Source organism: Canis lupus, chromosome 2, assembly GCF_048164855.1.
Source record: "Canis lupus baileyi chromosome 2, mCanLup2.hap1, whole genome shotgun sequence".
NCBI classification, from domain to species: domain Eukaryota; kingdom Metazoa; phylum Chordata; class Mammalia; order Carnivora; family Canidae; genus Canis; species Canis lupus.
Genome location: NC_132839.1, coordinates 17,401,222 through 17,420,293, shown reverse-complemented (window position 1 = coordinate 17,420,293; position 19,072 = coordinate 17,401,222). Strand labels below are relative to the sequence as shown.

At 37.4% G+C, this 19,072-nt stretch overlaps 1 long non-coding RNA gene across 1 annotated transcript in view; it reads right to left on the bottom strand.

Annotated features, from left to right (window-relative positions):
- The window catches only part of LOC140613070 (uncharacterized), a 658,442-nt gene that overhangs the window by 56,537 nt on the left and 582,833 nt on the right, over positions 1-19,072 (bottom strand). The window contains exons 23-24 of the long non-coding RNA XR_012014181.1: positions 5,135-5,287; positions 3,213-3,493 (exon numbers count right to left, since the gene is read on the bottom strand). This is a non-coding gene — a long non-coding RNA (uncharacterized lncRNA). The remainder of the gene's footprint in view (positions 1-3,212; positions 3,494-5,134; positions 5,288-19,072) is intronic.

The window sequence follows — 19,072 nt, the reverse complement described above, 5'->3', positions numbered from 1 at the left end:
CAAAAGTAAAATTTCCAAAATAAAATTATTTCTAAAACAGTACTACTTCTATTTTCATGAGTAGAATATGTCAGTTTGTGTAGACATAATTATGAGTTATATGTGTACCATAACCAAGTCTGCATATATATATCTGCTCCATAACTTTCTTAATCTGTTAAAAACATTGTTTTTACTATGATGCCACTCTACTCCAAATTTCGTTTGTATGATCACCGCAAAAACAAATAGTTTTATTTTCAGTGTTGCCCTTTGTAAAGAATTTACAATTGAATTTCAAATAATGTCATGCATTTCATCTATGACAAAATGCACTTTCAAAAGCTTTACTTTGATTCTGTAAATTGGATGGAAAAAAGTAAACTACTTTTGGAATTAATTTTCTACTTGAAATATCTGATGACACTGACATAAAATTGACATCATTTAACTCTTTAAGGAGTTTTTCTCCTAATGGGTCAAAAATAAAAACAATCACTTCATTTTTTTATATACAAAATAAATCTTGGGATCAAAATAAATGAAACTAATTGAGATGAGCAGTCATCTGATCTAAATGAAAACTCATGTCAAAGAGTAATAGATAAACATATTGACTATATAGGTAAGTGTTAAATAATTTACTTTGGACTCAGTCTCTAAAAGACATTTCTTTTTTACTATATACACTGATGGTGCCTAGCAAATTGTCATCTTCTATTTACATGTACAGTTATGTCCCCTGAGGACAGTGTATAGTAAATGTCAGCTAACCTTTTGTGCAAGTTAGTCAACATCAAAATATCTTGACGATGATAAACCAATATTTAATTGTTCAACAAACATGCACTTTTGTTTTTCAGTTTAATTTTTTGCTTGAAAGGAAGTATATTGTGAAATAGAAAAGTATTACCAAAAATAAAACAATTGAATAGTTACAGAGTTGCATAATACAATAAATATCAAAATCACTTTAACAAGAGTGTATCAATTATTATTTATATTTTCTGTGTCAGGCTGTGCTCAGCCTTTATTACCTGCTTACATTTCATGTATACACAATTTATAGTTTCCCATTTTCCCACTGACTCCACTGATAGATGACTGCACATCTCACAGGTCTCTGTATGGGCCCTGGCACAACTGGTTTGTATGCTGAGTACCATCAGGGGCATCAGAGTATAATACCCCACTCATTACTCCATGGACACCACATGCAGTTAGCTACTTCAGATGAAATGGAAGGTTAGCCACACTGCCTCTGGAAAAAAGCTAGGAATAGAGAAATGGTTTATCACTGGTAATTGAATGAAAACTCTGTTCACCTTGCATATTACTACCCATTATTGGATGAGCCCATGGCAGAAGCTAGTGGAGTTCTACTAAAGTCCTGTAAGACTAGTTTAATTCAACCATTAATAATATTCTGCTAAAAATAAAACGTTGGAAACAAACAGAAAACTAGACAAGATGCTGGGCCAACAGGAACAAATTTAACTGTTCAGGAAAACTGGGATGTATAGTCGCACTAGTAGCAAGTCTTCCTCCAATGGCCAAATAAATTGATTTGAATTCCCAAATTACATCTTGTTTTCAGACTATGTGTGGGCACACATTTTATTAATGTGTGATATTGTTGGCAGTTTTCAGATTTTAATTTTCTATTCCAAATTCCAAGATGTCCTTTTCGTATCCATATTTTTGCCTTTAATGAAACTGATTTGCCAACATTCACCATGGCCTTTACCGTGTATTTGAAAAATATGTATTTGTTTTTTCATGTTCAAGGATATTTGAAGAGGGACAAATCTTGGAGGGAAGATGATTTCAGTTTTGAGCATGTCAAAAGTGAGGTATCTAAGAGACGCGAATGAAAAACTAAGTAAGAAGACAGATATGTGGATCTGAAGCTCAGGAAAGGGCTCTATGCTAAAAATACAGATTTGGGAATCAAACTTATAAGAGGCAATTTGAAAACACAGGTGTAAGTAGCATGTCTGCAGGGAAACTGAATAGAGAAAGCTCAGGCATAGAACACTGAGGAACAATATATATAATTTTATATATATAAAAGGCCCTATTACTGCAGGATCCAATTTCAGCCTGGTTATTTACCAAGTCTGCCATAAATCACTCAGAAAGAACTGTTCTATCTAGGTGTGTCCTCCACAGTCATGGTTTTCCACATAATCTTACTCCTGGTCACAAAGGTAAAGCCACCTCTTGGGAATGAGGATCTATTCTGCGCCTATTAGAATTATAAACAGTTAAGAAGTGTAACTGGATTGTAAGATCTAAACTCCAGGGTGGGAGCACAGCCATATTCTCTAAGTGAGGAGGGAGAACTCAAATGCAAAGGCAAAGACGTAACATATGGCAAGTGACCACTTTCTGGGTTTCCTGCTACAGACTTTTCTGTTCTTGGTTCCTATTTAATTTATTTTATAACTGTCAATCAAGTATCTTATACAACTATTAATCAAGCACTATTCATCATGTGCCAGGTACTGAGATGGTATTGATGGCCCCAGTAATAAAGGAATAAGTTCTGTGGCCTCTTGAAGCATCCCTTCCTGAGGTTTGTGTATACTCTCTTGCTTAGAATGCCATATATCCTTATAATAAATTTCCCCTGGATTCAATGTTAGCTTCAGCTGATTTCTATTGATAGAAACCAAAAAGCCCAAGCTTTTATATGGCTAATATTTGTATCTTCCTCAAAAGAAACCCTGGTAGCTTATGCTTTATCTCCCATTGATACACAATAAATGTTTGTATCATTAGTGACTGAATTAATTAATGAATGGATTGCTATCTAGTTTTAAGAATTCCTGAAAGCCCACCCTAACTCTAGCAATAGATTCTAGGAGCAAAGCATTTTGTGGCAAAAATGTTGCTTTCTGCTCTCCACCCCCATCCCAGCATCCTATCAGGAATCTAGCCTACTTATAATCAGAACCTTCTAGCTTGTTTTTCTTCAGGAAGAACAAAATCCTTTAGGCTGAGAAATCCTGAAAAGCAGATTGACATCAAACTTGTTTGCATGTTCCAAAGTAAGCATTTCAAACATGTGGCTCTGCTTGGTTTCCTATGGAAAAGGCAGATCCCGTTTCTTGCTATATGAATTTATCGTTAGCCATCTTTGAGGATAGCTTTGTACAACAGCCCCCATCTCATGCTTTAACTTGTGACTTACCCTAAGACTCCACACAACATGAGATGCTGCTTCATACCTGCATTCAGATGTCAAATGTAAACTGAAGGTAGCTATTGTCTCTTCTCTGAAGAATCTGTAGTGTAATACCCCGTTCTTCAAACATAATCGCATAACTGATTAATCATCTGTAGATTATATTCTTTGACTCCAACTCCAGTGGAACTGAATTGAGACTGAGTTCCACATTCGGACTGGTGAGAAGGTGATTGAATCCAGGAAATTTCAATGTTGTCTTCTAGGTTCCTGGCCTTCTGTTTATGTTCCTCTTTCTCCATCTCAATGGCAATTCCATCCACACTGAAAAAGCATTGAATTTTCTAAGTTTCTTTCTATGATATTCCCCACCACACTCACTCATCAAAAAGGAAGAAATCTAATATCTGCCATTTATAGATGTTAACTGATTGATTGACTGATGACACTTGCGTGTGAATGAGATTCTGTAAATGCCTAACCATAGTCAGGCTTGTGTATTTTAAGCCTTTTGTCTCTAATTATGGAATGAAAGACAGTATTCCTGTTAAAGCAATTTCAGGCATTTGCAAGAAGAAAGGCTAGAATGTTTCTACAAGGTAGGGCCTACACTAAAGGCAAATCCGTTTGACTCCTCTTAGGATAATTTATATGCATTCAGAAAGAACATGAGGCCTCTCCTTGAAATGGCCTCTTAATCATTTAACAATGGGTTCAGAAGGGCCTTTTAGATGCTGGTTCCTGGGTACCTGGTTACTACTGTTTTCTGACTTCTCTGTAAGCCTATAGCCATCCTGCCCAAAACAAGTGTTTTGTAATCATCACTTCTATAGGAGCTTCACTTGATTCCAGATCAGGTAAGACCATGGGGTTAAAAGGCAAGGCTACTAGAGCACAGTAGGTAATAAGAAGAAGGAGCCAGAGGTAGGCTATGGTGTGAGTTAAGACCAGTATTCAGCACCATGATCAGACTCAAAACAAGCTTCCAATTATAAAATAAATAAATCACAGGGATTAAATGTACAGCATAGGGAATGTAGTCTCTAATATTGTAATAACATTGTAGGGTGACAGATGGTAACATTTAATCAAGGTGAGCACTGAATAATGTATAAAATTATTGAATCACTATATTGTACACCTAAAACTAACATAACACTGTATGCCAACCATACTTCAATGAGTATACATTTTTTTAAAAGATGGTGAGTGGAGATTTCAACTCTCTGGATTAATAAAATACTCAAAGAGCCTGAAGCAAACATCGGGCAGAAATGCAAGTCTCAGCAGAAGGATGTAAAGACACTATCTTAGGGACATCTGAGTGGCTCAGTGGTTGAGCCTCTGCCTTCGGCTCAGGTTGTGATCCTGGGGTCCTGGGATGGAGTCCTGCAGCAGGCTTCCCATGGAGAGACTGCTTCTCTCTCTGCCTATGTCTCTACCATTCTCTCTGTGTCTCTCATGAATAAATAAATAAAATCTTAAAAAAAAAAGATACTATCTTAAGGATGAGAGTCATCCCAGGCAAAACTGTGGTCTTTGTGAAGGAAATGGCAGATTGAAAGTGCTGCTTTGGAAACCAAGACTAGATAAATCACCAAGATACTAGTCCCAAGAAATAGTTATCACCCTTGGACTAAGGCAAAAAGCTCCCCCACTCTAATTCCTGTATTTTAGAGAACTCTTTTGGGGCCTTCCTCCAGCCATGCTACTTCCTGTGGAGCAAGGAGTATACTATGCTAAGAAGACATACCCATCTGAAGCCTGTACCCAACCTTCTAAACTCTGCTCACATGACCCTGAGTTTGCTTCTAGGACCTGAATAGCCTAGGCCCCCTTTCCTTGTCCATTTTCACAGTAACTAACAGCATCAGCTGTATGGGCACCACAAGACTACAAGGTAGCTCTGGGGAAGAAGGGAAAGTGGACAGAACTTATATGCCGACATGCGGCTACAATACCCACCCACGTGTACAGAAGATCTCTTCAAGGTGCAGAATGAAGCTGGAAGTGAAAAGAGTAGGGAAATAGCCAAGGGGACTTCCATTTGTACTCTTGGCTTGGTGCTTTTTGACCAAAGAAAAAATTGATCCCAAAGCATGCGGTCTCCTTGAACATCTAGGTAAAAAATTAAGAAGTTACAGATCAAAGGTTAGTGGACTCCAAAGGTAAAGATTCAATACAGCATTCTATTACTCTTCCTCTCATAGCTGATGGATAAATTACCCTACTCTATGTTTGTTTGGTTGTTTTCCAATCATTGCCCTTCCTAAAAGAATAACCATCATTTTCAAATGTATAGGGTTTTATTTATTTAATTAGTGCTGAATGTGTTTGAAAAATTCCAATTTAGGGATTGCAAATTCAAATACCTAAGGGTTCAGGAGTGGGAAGAGCCCATGGTAACTTTGGGGTATAGGAATCATCCAATGGTGTCTACATTTTGAAAACAAATGAACAGGGGCACCTGGGTGGCTCAGTGGTTCAGCCTCTGTATTTAGCTTAGGTCGTGATCCCAGGGTCCTGGGATCGAGTACTGCATCGGGCTCCCCACAGGGAGCCTGCTTCTGTCTCTGCCTACGTCTCTGCCTCTCTCTCTCTGTGTCTCTCATGAATAAATAAATAAAATCTTTAAAAAAAAGAAAACAAGTGAACAAAAAAGACAATTTGAAGACAGAAAAAAACATTAAGTGAATGGGAAGAATTTAGGCCCACTAGCTTGCAACCTCTAAATAAAACTTCTTCTTCTTGACTTCCTAGGATATATCCCTATGCTTTCTTTGGTATTTCTGAAAATAAATTTTTGTTTAAAAAAGAGGGTTTATTAGAACATATGTTTTTATTAATTAGCATAATGTAGGAATTGTGTGCTTAGTTTACTGTGTTTCTCATTACTAAATCTACCAGAAAAAGAATATATGTTTAACAAGAATGTTGTTCATAATCCTATATCTATCTGTGAGATACTATGCTCTATATGTCCTAGAATTAGTCTGTATAAAACAAATAGACACACACAAACCTCTCCTTGCTTTGATATAAATGGTTTTCCCACAAGTAACATGGGTATTTGAAACCACATAAGATATTTAATATATAAGACCAGTCACTTAGCAAGTTGGGTCTTAGAAAAAATATAAGGAGTACAATTATTAAGAAATAAAACCAAAACTTAGGATCCAAACCAGATATATACAACAAAGTTAGTGTTGCCAATTTGAAATTAGTCACTTTAGGAAGACACGTATTCCACTGCTAAGAATATTTTTGGAAATCCTCTTTTGGGAATTTTTTGGATACTTCTGGTACAAATCCTTTGAAATATCCTTAGTGATGGTGGATCTTCACCAAATGAGGTCAGATTTTATTTTTAGAGAGAGCAAAAAGCCAATCAAAGCCAAGTCTGCTGTATGAAATAAGTGATCAAGCTGAGTTGTTCCACTTCTAATCAAAATCAAAGCATGCTTATAAATCCCAGAGTGCTGTGTTTATGTGGCTTTAAAAGTTTCTACTGGCATTGAAGACAATTTTAGATAAAAGTTACAAATATGTCCAGAGTATCATTAGAATATGTGATTGGTTTCCTAAGATAAAAATTTTTAAGAAAAATCACACTTGGATGGATAGATTTTAACATACATACATTTTTTAAAGTAGAAAAAGACATTTTTTCCTCACACTAGATATCAAAATGAATTCTGGGTGAATTAAAAATGTGCTTTTTAAGTTAAACCATAAAAATCTAGAGGAAATTATAGGTGTTTGGCTGAAATCACAGTAAAAAAGAGCCCATAGCGAATATACTGATATAACTGATGGTTGAAAAACTAATATGTCTGAAAAACAATGTAAAAGACAACATATGGAATAAAGAGGTTTAGTAAATTCACACTTTCTAAAAATGGGATACTTTTTATATTAGAAAAAAAAACTCGCTATATTCAGTAAAAACAAAGCATCAGTCTCTAGACTATGGGAGCATAAACTGGCATGACTTTCCTCTAGAACAATTTGGTCCTATGTAAGAAATGCCAGAAAAGCATGCATTCTCTTTGACCCAGTAAGTTGTTTTGTAAGAATTTATTTTAAGAACATTATTATGAATCCACAAAAAAAAAATTTATACTCAAGTTCTTTGTACTAGTGAAAGAGAATAATGTAATCTTACGTCCAACTATAGAGGATTATATTAGTAAATTTTGGCATTTCTATATAATAGAACAAATAATGACAGGTAAGTGTTTGTAATATACAGGTTGTCAAACACTAACACATCTACAGCCATTTTATTTCCTTAGACAGACATTCACTCTATTTTCAAATATTCTTAATTCAATCAATCATTTAATGAGGAACAGACCATTGGCATTGTGTGTGTGTGTGTGTGTGTGTGTGTGACAAATCTCTGCTTTTGAAACACTCCTATGCTGGCTATGTTGGAAGCTCTTCATTTCTGGATAAAGTGTTCTCTCTCTTCATGGAGTGTTTCTCACTAGCAATGCCATACACTTTCTTGGAACAAAGATGCACAAGAACATTGCTTCTCACACAGAGCTGCCTTCTTTGGTGGGCACATTGTGTTGTTTTACTTTTTCCTTTTAAGAGACGAGATTTCTGCTTTGGGAGACATTCAGAGTAGGTGATTTAAAGCTTGTATTTATCACTTCAGGAATTTAGTCTGTTTTTAATGACAATTTAAATCATAGAGAACACCACCACCCAATCTACTCATACGCTTTCTAGACCAGATGACCACTTAAACTGTATCTTTCTGCAGATCTTTGCACCTTTTCACATGTGTTTTCTTTTAGTCACATCTAAGAATATGATTTTGATTCATTTATTTTAGTGTGTGAAAGCTAGAGCTCCATCATATTTCAGGCTTGTTTAATAGCTTATAGGGGTTAAAATATCTTCAGTGAAATAACTATTCAGCTACATAACAGAGGGTATTTTCTGAGTATTTGAGAAGAAAATCCCCCAACAAGGACCTTGTAGACATGTTAATACATCTCAATTGTGGGAAAAAAAAAAAAAAAGATTTTTTAGGCTAAAAAAGAAGCTATTGAAAAAGGGATGATACTAAAATATTGGGGACTTTTTAAGGTTCTATTTTTCAAAGATCACATTTTATATGATTTTTCAAAAATACTGATAAAATCATTTTAATCACTAGATTTACATTGTTGATTCAAGAGGAGTTAAAATGCATACCACGCCTTTGATTTACTTACTAAAGCTCTAGAAAATTAAGGAAATTATTTTGAATTACAGTTATATTTCTCACATTAGTGAAAACTGATTTCAGAAAAGTATAGAACAGACATTAAAGTATGGACTTCAGGGATCCCTCGGTGGCGCAGCGGTTTAGCGCCTGCCTTTGGCCCAGGGCGCGATCCTGGAGACCCGGGATCGAATCCCACGTATGGCTCCCGGTTCATGGAGCCTGCTTCTCCCTATGCCTGTGTCTCTGCCTCTCTCTCTCCCTCTGTGTGACTATCATAAATAAATAAAAAAATTTTAAAAAATAAAATAAAATAAAGTATGGACTTCAGAGTCAAACATAATAATCCATTGGAGCCATGGTCCTGCCACATATTGTCTTACTTTGGGCAAACTGTTATATTTCTTTCAGGTACAAAGGTATAAGGATACATATCCTGAAAGTTCATTAAAAGATAAATAAAATGGAAAAGACTTGTAAAGTTCTTGGCTGATAAGAAGCAATAAATTAATGGTGATTAGTGTTTCTACTACTAATACCAGTTAGTATTAGTTTTTTAACACCAACTTTAACACTCACTAAATATCACAGTAGTCTCTTCTCCTGCACTGCCCCACACCAAATTATGTTGTCTCTACAAGATCCATTCAATTCTAACTTTTTCCTAACACTTCCTTGACTTTTCTGGCATTTGTTAATCTAGTTTCTTCATGAGTGTTTCTTACGCCTTAGCCCGCATGAATTGTAAACCTCCAGAGATCAGATTAATGCCTTCTATTGTTTCTGAATTGCTTAAAACTTATTTATTATATCCTTGTTCTGGTTATTTATTGCTATATAATAAATGCCAAAACTTCATACCTTCTTATTATGTCTTGTGATTTTTCTGGATAAAGAATTTGAACAGGGTTTAGCCAGGTGGTTCTTCTATCTCATGGGATGTTGACAGTCACTGTGAAGTATTCAGGTGGTATGGATTGGTAGGGAGTGTCAAAGATGACTTTGCTCACATTCTGGTGCTTTGGTGTGGCTGATGGAAAGATTGAGGTCATCTGGGACTGTTGACAGGAAAGCCAATGCCTACATGTAGAGTATGTGTGTTGTCTCTCCTGCATGGTGGCCTCATAACGATTGTTGGGGTTCTTACATGTCAGCTGAGGTCATCAAGTATGTGACCATATAGGACTAAGAAGTCTTGTGGCATCATTGTTATTGGCTGAAACAGTCACAAGCCCACCTAAATTCATGGGAAGTAGTCACAGATCCCAAATTTTGATGGGAGGGATGTCAAAGAATTTGCATTCGTGGTTTAAAACTGCCACAATACCCTTTGATATAAAGAGTCCTCTGAGAGTAGATTCTAGGTCTGGTCATATGTATATCACCAATGATGTCTTATGGATCAGAATATATTCAATAAAGAAAGGAACTATAAGGAATAAGCTTTTTAAAAGTTAATTAAAAACTTAGCCATTGTGGGGCACCTGAGTGGTGCAGTTGCTTAAGCATCCGACTCTCGGTTTTTAGCTCAGGTCATGATCTCAGAGTAGTGACAGGATTGATCCGAGTATCAGACTCTAGGCTCAGTGATGAGTCTACTTGGGTTTCTCACTCTTTCTCACTCTGCCCCTCCTGCTCATGCTCTCTCACTCTCACATAAATAAATAAATCATAAAAAACAACAACAACTAGACTCTGTTCATATTTTCCATAGTTAAGAAAAATCTAATTATTTTGAAGTTTTTCATACCAGAAGCTAGCCTTACTAAAATTCACTACCATGAAATGAGTACTTCCTTGTAACTGTCTCCTGAGTCTTATGAATCTATCTCAATCTCTCTTCTTTTTCTTTTCTTGTGAATGTGTGTCTGTTGTATGATTCAAAGTCAGAAGATGTAGTGTTTTCTACTAACAGCTCTGTGTAAGCCACTTCTTTGCCTCAGAGCCAAATTTCCACTTTTGTGAGAATAATAATGACAATGATAACAATAATAAAATGAAAGTAGACATTATTTAAAGGTTCCATAAAGATCTAGAACTCTCCAACTGTGGGTTTACTATTTTTATAACAGCAAGCAGGAGAGAGCCAGAGAGTGGTAGAAATATGGCAGGTACTGGAGACAATAGGACATGGATTTTTGTTTCGGACCTGCCATCTGTTAGTAGTGTAAACTTGGAGGATGATAATAGTTTCTCTACTAAGTTTTCAAGGTCATGGTGAATTTGGTGGGATAATATAGATGAAAAATCTTGAGAAACTATAAAGAGCTGCATGGTTGGGAAACATTCCTCACCCTTCTTAAATGGATGAAGAGAAAGGAGCAGGTTGTACTAGATGTTGAATAGCTTCTGTTCTTACATGAAACAGTTTGGAGCACTTCTATGAACATGCATCTCTGCTGGAATACCCACCTCCAGAATCTGCAACTAGGCCCAGCCCATGTAAACATCACCCCCTTTTCTTCCTTGGAGGCTGTATTTCTAATCATTGAAAACATGCATATTGCCAGGGAAAGGCACTGATAATTCAGCCGCCGAGCCAGTATAGAGAAGTTATTCATTACCGGGTTCAATCCAAGGTCAAAAACATCAAACTCCAACCATTAAGCAAAATGGTGACAGGCATGGTAGTGATGACCCAGAGTGAATATATTGCTCATAGGAAGCAAGGTCAGGAATACAGCAGGCCTGACAAAGGTTGCCGAGTCAAAGTCAGGAACAAGCAGCCTATAGTCCAGAGGTACATGTGAAACAACATGCTCCAGCTAGACTAGAGGAGGGCAGGAAAGGGTAGGCCGGCCACCAGCCTGTCCTTTTCCAGGCGAGGAAGCCCTCAATATCTAACTACATGTACAAATTTTGTTTCTGTGCTTCAAAACTCCTTCCTCTTCAGGGTCTAGACCTCCTTACCCTGATAAGTCTGGGGAAGATATAGAAAGGGAGACACTCTATCTTTCCTGCTGAAGATGGCAGTTTGTTTGGGCCTCTAAAGCTCAGAGCAGGGTCTGGGATTACTCCTTGAAATCCGTCTCCTCTTCAGTCAGCTTCAGCCTCACTACTCTTTGAGCCAGATTACACTTTAACATTCCCTTTGGAAGGATGCTGAATCTAGTAGATTTAAGGACTGTTGAATTTTTTAGAAGTCAGTGCTTGTGCTCTCAGTGATGAGAATAGTCTCCTAACTTGTTTCTTTGTCTAGGCTTCACAAAAAACAACACTTGTATCAGGGCAGCGTATAAAACACAAAGCTCTGTGTGTAGTTCCTACACTGCAGAGAACTGGAATAGTTTGGTTGTAGGGCTACACTGTGCCATAATATATGAAACTGCTGTAAGGAGTGGCTGATTCCAGCATCTTACTCTCCACTGAAGTGGCTACAGACACCCACCCAGATACCAAAGTCAGGAAAGGGTCATGCTCCGCCTTGCTTTTGTTTAAGACACCTTCTGGAAGCCCAGTTCTTGCCGGCCACTGCAAAGAACTCTCCTGCAGCTCTGGGTGTCTGGGAAATGCCTGTTTCATTAAGGATCCTGAACCCTATCATGTTACACTTCAGAAGTAGTGACCAGCTTACTTAAAACAAAGAAGCTTTGACCTTTCTCCCCTTCTGAAACCAAAAACAGATGAAGTTAAAGTGACTCATTTCCGGCTTTAAATATGCTCTAAAAAACATTTTCTCAAGTAGTTTTGGGCCTCTGGGTTTGGGGGGTTTTGTTTGGGGGGGAGGTTGCTTTTTCTTTGCTTTATTTTTACATAAATATATCTCATATCCTGCTTGTCAAGGTCAACCTATTTATTATTTATATCCATGTGTAGCCCACTATATATATTTTTTTCTTTTGGCTTTCTTACTTTCTTCCTTTTTTTTTTTTAATCTGCGTTGTTTATAACCATGACCCTTGATCCTCCAAGTCTTAAAACAGCTTGGCTTTCAGCAGCTAAATCTGACAAGGTCAGCATTTTTCTGTTTATTCTGAGAATACTATTTACCCTCTGGGGTTTTTAAAAGCAATTCTGTAAAACATCACTTGGAAAAAGTTTGCAGCATTCATAGAGACTTCCATAAAGTCAAATCACCATAAATGACAACCTCTTGCTCTGATTTTTTAACTCTGGGACAATCATCACTACCTATTTGGTGCCTAAGCAATTGCACTAACCAAAATTTCAAAAAAAAATTAAATTACAGATTTAAAATAATCTCAGTTTGTGTCCCTTCTGGCACTTGCCTCCTTGAATCAAAAAGCTGGTCAAATAATTCTTGTGTGTTGCCCTTTAGGAAAATATTTTCCATTAGGAATTGTATGATATGTTATACTGTTTAAGTCATAGATTAGGACAAAAAGAGGAAGTGGATCTTTTCAGTAGCCAAGCTATAGAACAAATCTACTTTTGATCCAAAGGTAAGTTGTGAAGCAATGGGGATCATAACTTGTACTTAGAGACAAAAGCTATTTCTGAACTGGCAAAATTGAAAGTGTCATTTTTGAAAGGGGACTAGCTTATTTGTCCAAAGCTCAAAGATAATCCATCAGGCCTGGCTACAGTCCTTCACTGACTAGGGCTAGGGCGCACCCCTTTGCTTCGGCAGAAGCCCCTCAGATCCCAACAGCCCTCAGGATCAAGCTGCAAACACAACTTTCTGGCTATGCAGCTTCAGTAAAGAACATGTCTCTGCTGCATACAGACCGCCCACCAATAGGCTTGCTGGTAAACCAAAGTATGTAATACATTCAGATCTCATTAAGAAGTTTATTCACTAGACTGACAGGAGAAAACATTTAACTCGAGCAAATGCACTGCTAGTTAGAGTGCACTGCACTAGCAAGCAGACCTCTTTTTGGTGGTGGATGAGGGTCGGAAGGGGGTGAGAGGACACTGGGGCCTTTGGGAATGTTTTGTGGTTTCTTCAGGAAGAGTACGGATACTGGAAACTCTGGCTCGGGATAATCAAAGGGCAGGTGGTGCCTGGGAGGATAAACACTGCTAAGTCTGCATTTATTCCTTTAGCCCTAACTGTACATTAATTCAATAAGAAGCTCTAATAAAATAATGCATTTTTTCAAAATGCTTAGCTGGCATTTCGGGTGGAGTGGGCAATTTTTATTCTTTACCAAGGAATGCATCTTGAAGGAATTGGTGAATCAAGTCTGCGCTGTAGGCTGCTCTGGCCTCCAGGGGTCACCCTTCCCTTTAATGACTCCACAACAATACTCTGAGACCCCACCCTGAGAGACTTTGGTCTTTTAGCAATTTCTTGTGCCCTAGTAACTCTGAGAATCCCCGAGATTGCTTTTATGTTCAAGAATGTGTGCTGGTTGTCACTTTCCCCCTCAGCCAGCCATCTGTCTCTGTCTGCTGCCACACCCTCTGCCTGCAACCTCTTGCTGCCTGAATCTGACTCTGCCATTTCTGCTCCCTTCATGCCATTTGGTGCCAAGTGTAGACACGGGCTTATCTCCGTTTTTCCCCAGAGCACAGGCAATAGCGAGCTGAGCTATTTAGCAAAACTTCACTGAAGGCTTAGGGATAACAGAAGGGAAGAAATTGCAAGGGAAAAATAAAAAGAAAGAAAAGAAATATAGGACAGGCTACCACTAGATTTGTAGGACTCTCCCCCAGAACATGTGTACCTCCACAGGGATTCCCTACTAAAATCCCTTTTATACACACACATACACACACACACACACACACATACCCTTCATGTTGCTATGGCTAGCTTACTTCTCTCTCATCTGGAATCAAGACCCTCAAATCCTCTGTGATTGCCACAGAGGGGAATATTTATTTTCCTAAAAGGAAACCTGATGTGATCTTCAAAGAATATAATCCTCTATATTATCATATATGCCAGCTTCTCTCTGAACATTCTCATTCTTTCCAATGGCTCAAACTTTCTCAGAATAAAATCTTTGCTTTATCTTACTCTATTTATTTTAATCAAGAAGCGGGGGCAAGGAGTTGTATGTTTAAAAGGCAGGATGTTTCTGGGTTCTACTCATTCATTCTCAATCAAATATTGGCGTCCTCCTGAGTACCCCGTTCCACTAGGGAGTTATCCACTAAAAAGAAGCACCCAGTATGATTTAAGGAGAGGTTCTGGTGGCTTGAAATCACTCAGAATCAAAAGAAATAAGTGAACAGCAGAGTCCTAGGCAGACAGGGATAAGGCAAGAACTGGATTCTGGAGGCTGACAGATTTTAGATGGTGTAGAACAACTGAGGAACTGTTAGGAATTAGACACGATGGTGACACTTCTGAGGGAAAAGCAAAGACTAGACAGATTGGGTATGGAGAGGCAGAGGATGGAAAAGAACACTGCAAAACTGATCTCAAACTAGGATTTTTAATATACTGTGTCTCCTCAGTGAGATGGACTTTCTTGTTAATGGCTGTAGAGTGATCGGAAAACCCAGGAGGACTAACTCTGAGCTAGCCAGGGGCAAAGACCAGAGACATGAAATAAAACCTCTGTGAGGTCTGCCATTGTACTCTCACCTGCCCTCTTCTCTAGGGACTTAAATCAGACATTTGGGCAGGGCAATAATTTGGTGCCCCTGCAAACCAGCGTAGTGAAAATATTTGTTCACATTGATTCAAAACAGGACCTCATGGGATGCCTGGGTGGCTCAGTCAGTTAAGCATCTGACTTCAGCTCAGGTCATGATCTCAGGGTCCTGGGATCAAGCCCCACATACGGCTCTGCACTCACTGGGGAGTCTGCTTGCCCCTCTCCCTCCACCTATGCTCCTCCCCACCCTCTGTCTCTGTCTAAAATAAATTAATGAATCTTAAAAAAAAATCTTTCCCTTATGAGGGAAAGATTAAGAAGGAAGATTCCTGTTAGTGGCATTTCACATCAATGACCCAAATTTGAATACTTCACTCAGTAAATCAAAGACATTTCTGAGAAGATATTCTGGTGACTAGCTATTGTATTTGATCAGCTCATCTTCACGCCAAGTAGACTTTCAAAGTATTTTTCCCTACAGTATATAACTTTTCCTGGACGTTTTCCAATAAACTGAATTTGCCATCTTGTTAATTTCCCAACGATGTTCCTTAGAGACAGGGGACTCGGGCACCATCTAGCTGGTCCACCTCTCAATGCGAATTTACCAGCCTCATGGCACTGCCACCTGGAGCTACTGACATCAGCACCATTGAACACAATGACTCATGCCCTACTTATCGGCGTGATAGAAAACAAATGGTACATTTCGGAGCATAGGATCTTTCCTCTTGAGGACAACCACTAAATATTGTTGAGTTGAAATGAATAAGAAATAGTGGGTCTTAGAGGACAAGGAACAGTAGAAATGGAGGCAAAGATACAGAAGATGTAAATCCAAAATGTGCGATAAATCAAATGAAGTTTGGAGCCATGTCTTTGAGCTACCATGTCTTAAGAAAACATTTAAGAAATTTCCTGAGAATATGCTCCATTCTAGCTTATGTAACAAAAAGAACTTGGGACTTTGCAAGCCTGCCATTTCATTAACATGTTTTGCATGAAAACTTCCACTTGGTTTCTTTATACTCACTTTCAAAATGAATATATTCTTCTGCATTAACATTTTATATAAAATCATGATCTAGACATGTACATGTACTGCTAAAATTAAATCATCAATAATCACTATCTAAAATGAATTACATTCCAAAAGCTCTGGCTAATGATTTATCTCTTCGTCATGGAACCGATCTCTATCAGATTGATTTATGTAGCAGCCAATCATGTTTCAGTAAACTGCAGCATGCACATGCATCTTTAAGTGATGATAAGCTGTGACTGTCCATTTATTTGTACAACACAGCAACAAAAAAAAAAAAAAGGAGAAAGAAAGTCCCAGCCTCTTTCAAAAGCTTCACACGGTGACCAAATCCTCTAAGTAGTGATAATAGCCAATTCTATGTAAAATTTCAGAACAACTGATATAGTATCAAGCATATACAAAAACATTCACAAAAACAGTAAACATTAAAATGGTGACATTTGATATAGAGAATTCTTTGCCTTTGCATGTTTACATTATTTGCTTTGATAGCAAGCTACCTTTTTGCACATTTACATTATTTGCTTTGATAGTAGATGCTTTTGTTAGTTGTTGAAGTGATTGACAACCTCATGCTGTTCTATTTAATTGCCTTTTCTGCAATGCAAGTTTCTGTGTTTAGAAGACGCTGTTTCATAAATAAATCCAAAGTGTGTGTGTGTGTGTGTGTGTGTGTGTCTACTACAGAGGTTTCGTTTCTCAAGCCAATTCTGTAACTATTCAGCTACAGCTGTCGCCATATTTATCTGTATTTACATTAAGGTTCATTCTCATCCTTCAAGGTTTTTGCCTTTCCTATGGTTAAGGAGATTAATGGATCTCCTTAAGAGAATAAAAGCCTTTTCATAGAGCTCTTCATATTTAAGGGAAGAATGAGGTATCGGACATACAATGCTTTAGCAAAATATGTAAAAAGCTCCAACTTTCAAGGCTTAAACAATTATTCCCCTCAACTCTTTCAAATATGTATAACCTATAAGAATTTTGCATTCTGTCCAAGTTTACATACTAGCCCTTGTATTTGTTCTCTCAATTAATAAAGCCCAAGTAGCAAACTTTATCCAGTTAACAAAATCTAATATAGAAATTCTAAAGGGTTTGTCCCATGATGATTTTAAAAATCTTCTCTCATCGTAAGTTTCATTAACATTGTTGTAGTAGAGATCCCTGGGTGGCGCAGCGGTTTGGTGCCTGCCTTTGGCCCAGGGCGCGATCCTGGAGACCCGGGATCGAATCCCACATCGGGCTTCCGGTGCATGGAGCCTGCTTCTTCCTCTGCCTGTGTCTCTGCCTCTCTCTCTCTCTGTGACTATCATTAAAAAAAAAAAAAAAAAAAAAAAAAAAAAAAAACATTGTTGTAGTAGACAGTATATGGAGCTCAATATTGTAAAATCTCAAGCAATTTTTTTTACTTAAGCTAAAAACTAAGTTCAAACAATTCTTAAAAATAAGCTATTACTATACTTGTCTTGAGGATATATATCACGGTAGTTTTTGTTTTTTAATTTAATCACTCTTGGTTATTTGTTATGGTCTGAATATTTTTTTAACACGTTTAATAAATTCTGCAGGGATTCTATAGGTCAACACAGATGGGTATAAATACTATGACAACATTTCCCCAAATCCCCCATCATGAGCATAAGTTAAAGAGACAGTAATTTTAGAGGCAAAGAGATAAAGAAACAAGGCTCAGGCTAGTGCTTTGAACTAGACTGAGAAATAAAAGCTAGACAAAGTGATTGTTTCAATTGTTAAGCAGAATGATGTAGAGAAAATACTTAAATTTAAATCCTGAAACTATCACTTGTAGCTGTATAATTGTAAATGGTAAATTTCTTAACCATTCTGAGTTGTTTCTTCATCTGTAAAATGCAAATATGCAATAACTACAAGAAACCCTGTATGGTCTGGAAAGGAGGGAGCCAGGAAATAAATATGTAGCCCCCACTCCCTACTATGTGAGTCTCAGCTCTCATTAACCAAACCAAAATCAAATCCAGTAAACAGGAAAGCCAATGATGTAGATCACAAAGCAAGTCTCCAGAGCAGAGAGCAGTGGAGAATGGTGAAGAGTAAAGAGAGATAAATGGAAATATCAGTATAGAGATGAAAGAAAGGAATATGATCTTAAAATAAAAGAGAACCCAAAGAGAATCATATTTTGATGACACAAAGAAAGAATATAAAGGAAGTAACACATCTATGGAGCTCTAAAGAATAAGAAGTAGATAACCACATTAAAAAAAAAAAAAAGATAGGCAGAGAGAATTCTTGGCAGAAAAAAATAGTATTGGCAATGGCCCTGAGGCAGGAAAGAGCTCTATGTATTATGTGATTTGAAAGACCCATTGGCTTCATAAGTCAAAGTATGGAATTTAGACCTAATTGGTTGTGCAATAGGCAATGGATTTTAAACAGAAGAGTGGTATTTAGAAGGATCCTTTTGGATATATGTGAAGAATAAATTGAACAGGAATAATGAGGGGGAGGATAAAGAAAAACAAGGAAAAAGAACAATTAAAAAAATTAAACATACAATAGATTAGATGTCACAAGGCAAAACCAAATGATTAAAAACTAAGTCATACAGACCACAAAGCTCATATGTGTTCAGAAAAAGGACAGTGCCTTTCAACTTGAGTTAGTAATGAAGGTTTTATGGAAGACAGAGTTTAAGCTATAAAGGCTTAATATAGCTATTAGAGGCTAATATAGAATTAGAACAAAAAGAGAGAAAAGGGGTGTTGATTCCAGAATAAGAAGACTTGGAAGTCAGGTAGTTACAGGAATATTTGGGAAAGAATGAAGGAGGCTTCTTTTGGGAGGAGCAGAAGGCGATGGGACCGGATATAGAAAGGAGAATATACATGTTTCCAGGCATTAGTGAATTAATTTTCTGCTCTTCCCAAGATAAGATTTTAATTCTTAACCAGGTCTTTCAATAAGTTTGGTGAGATTTTCCAGATACTTTGGACGCTAAGATACTCTTGGATTTGCCCCCTCAAGTCATATCATATAACCAGGTAACCAGCTACTGATCCAAATTATACAAGGCTGGTTCTGACTCATCATTTCCCCTCAAATCAGAAAGACCTAAATTAAAAATACTTAAAAGG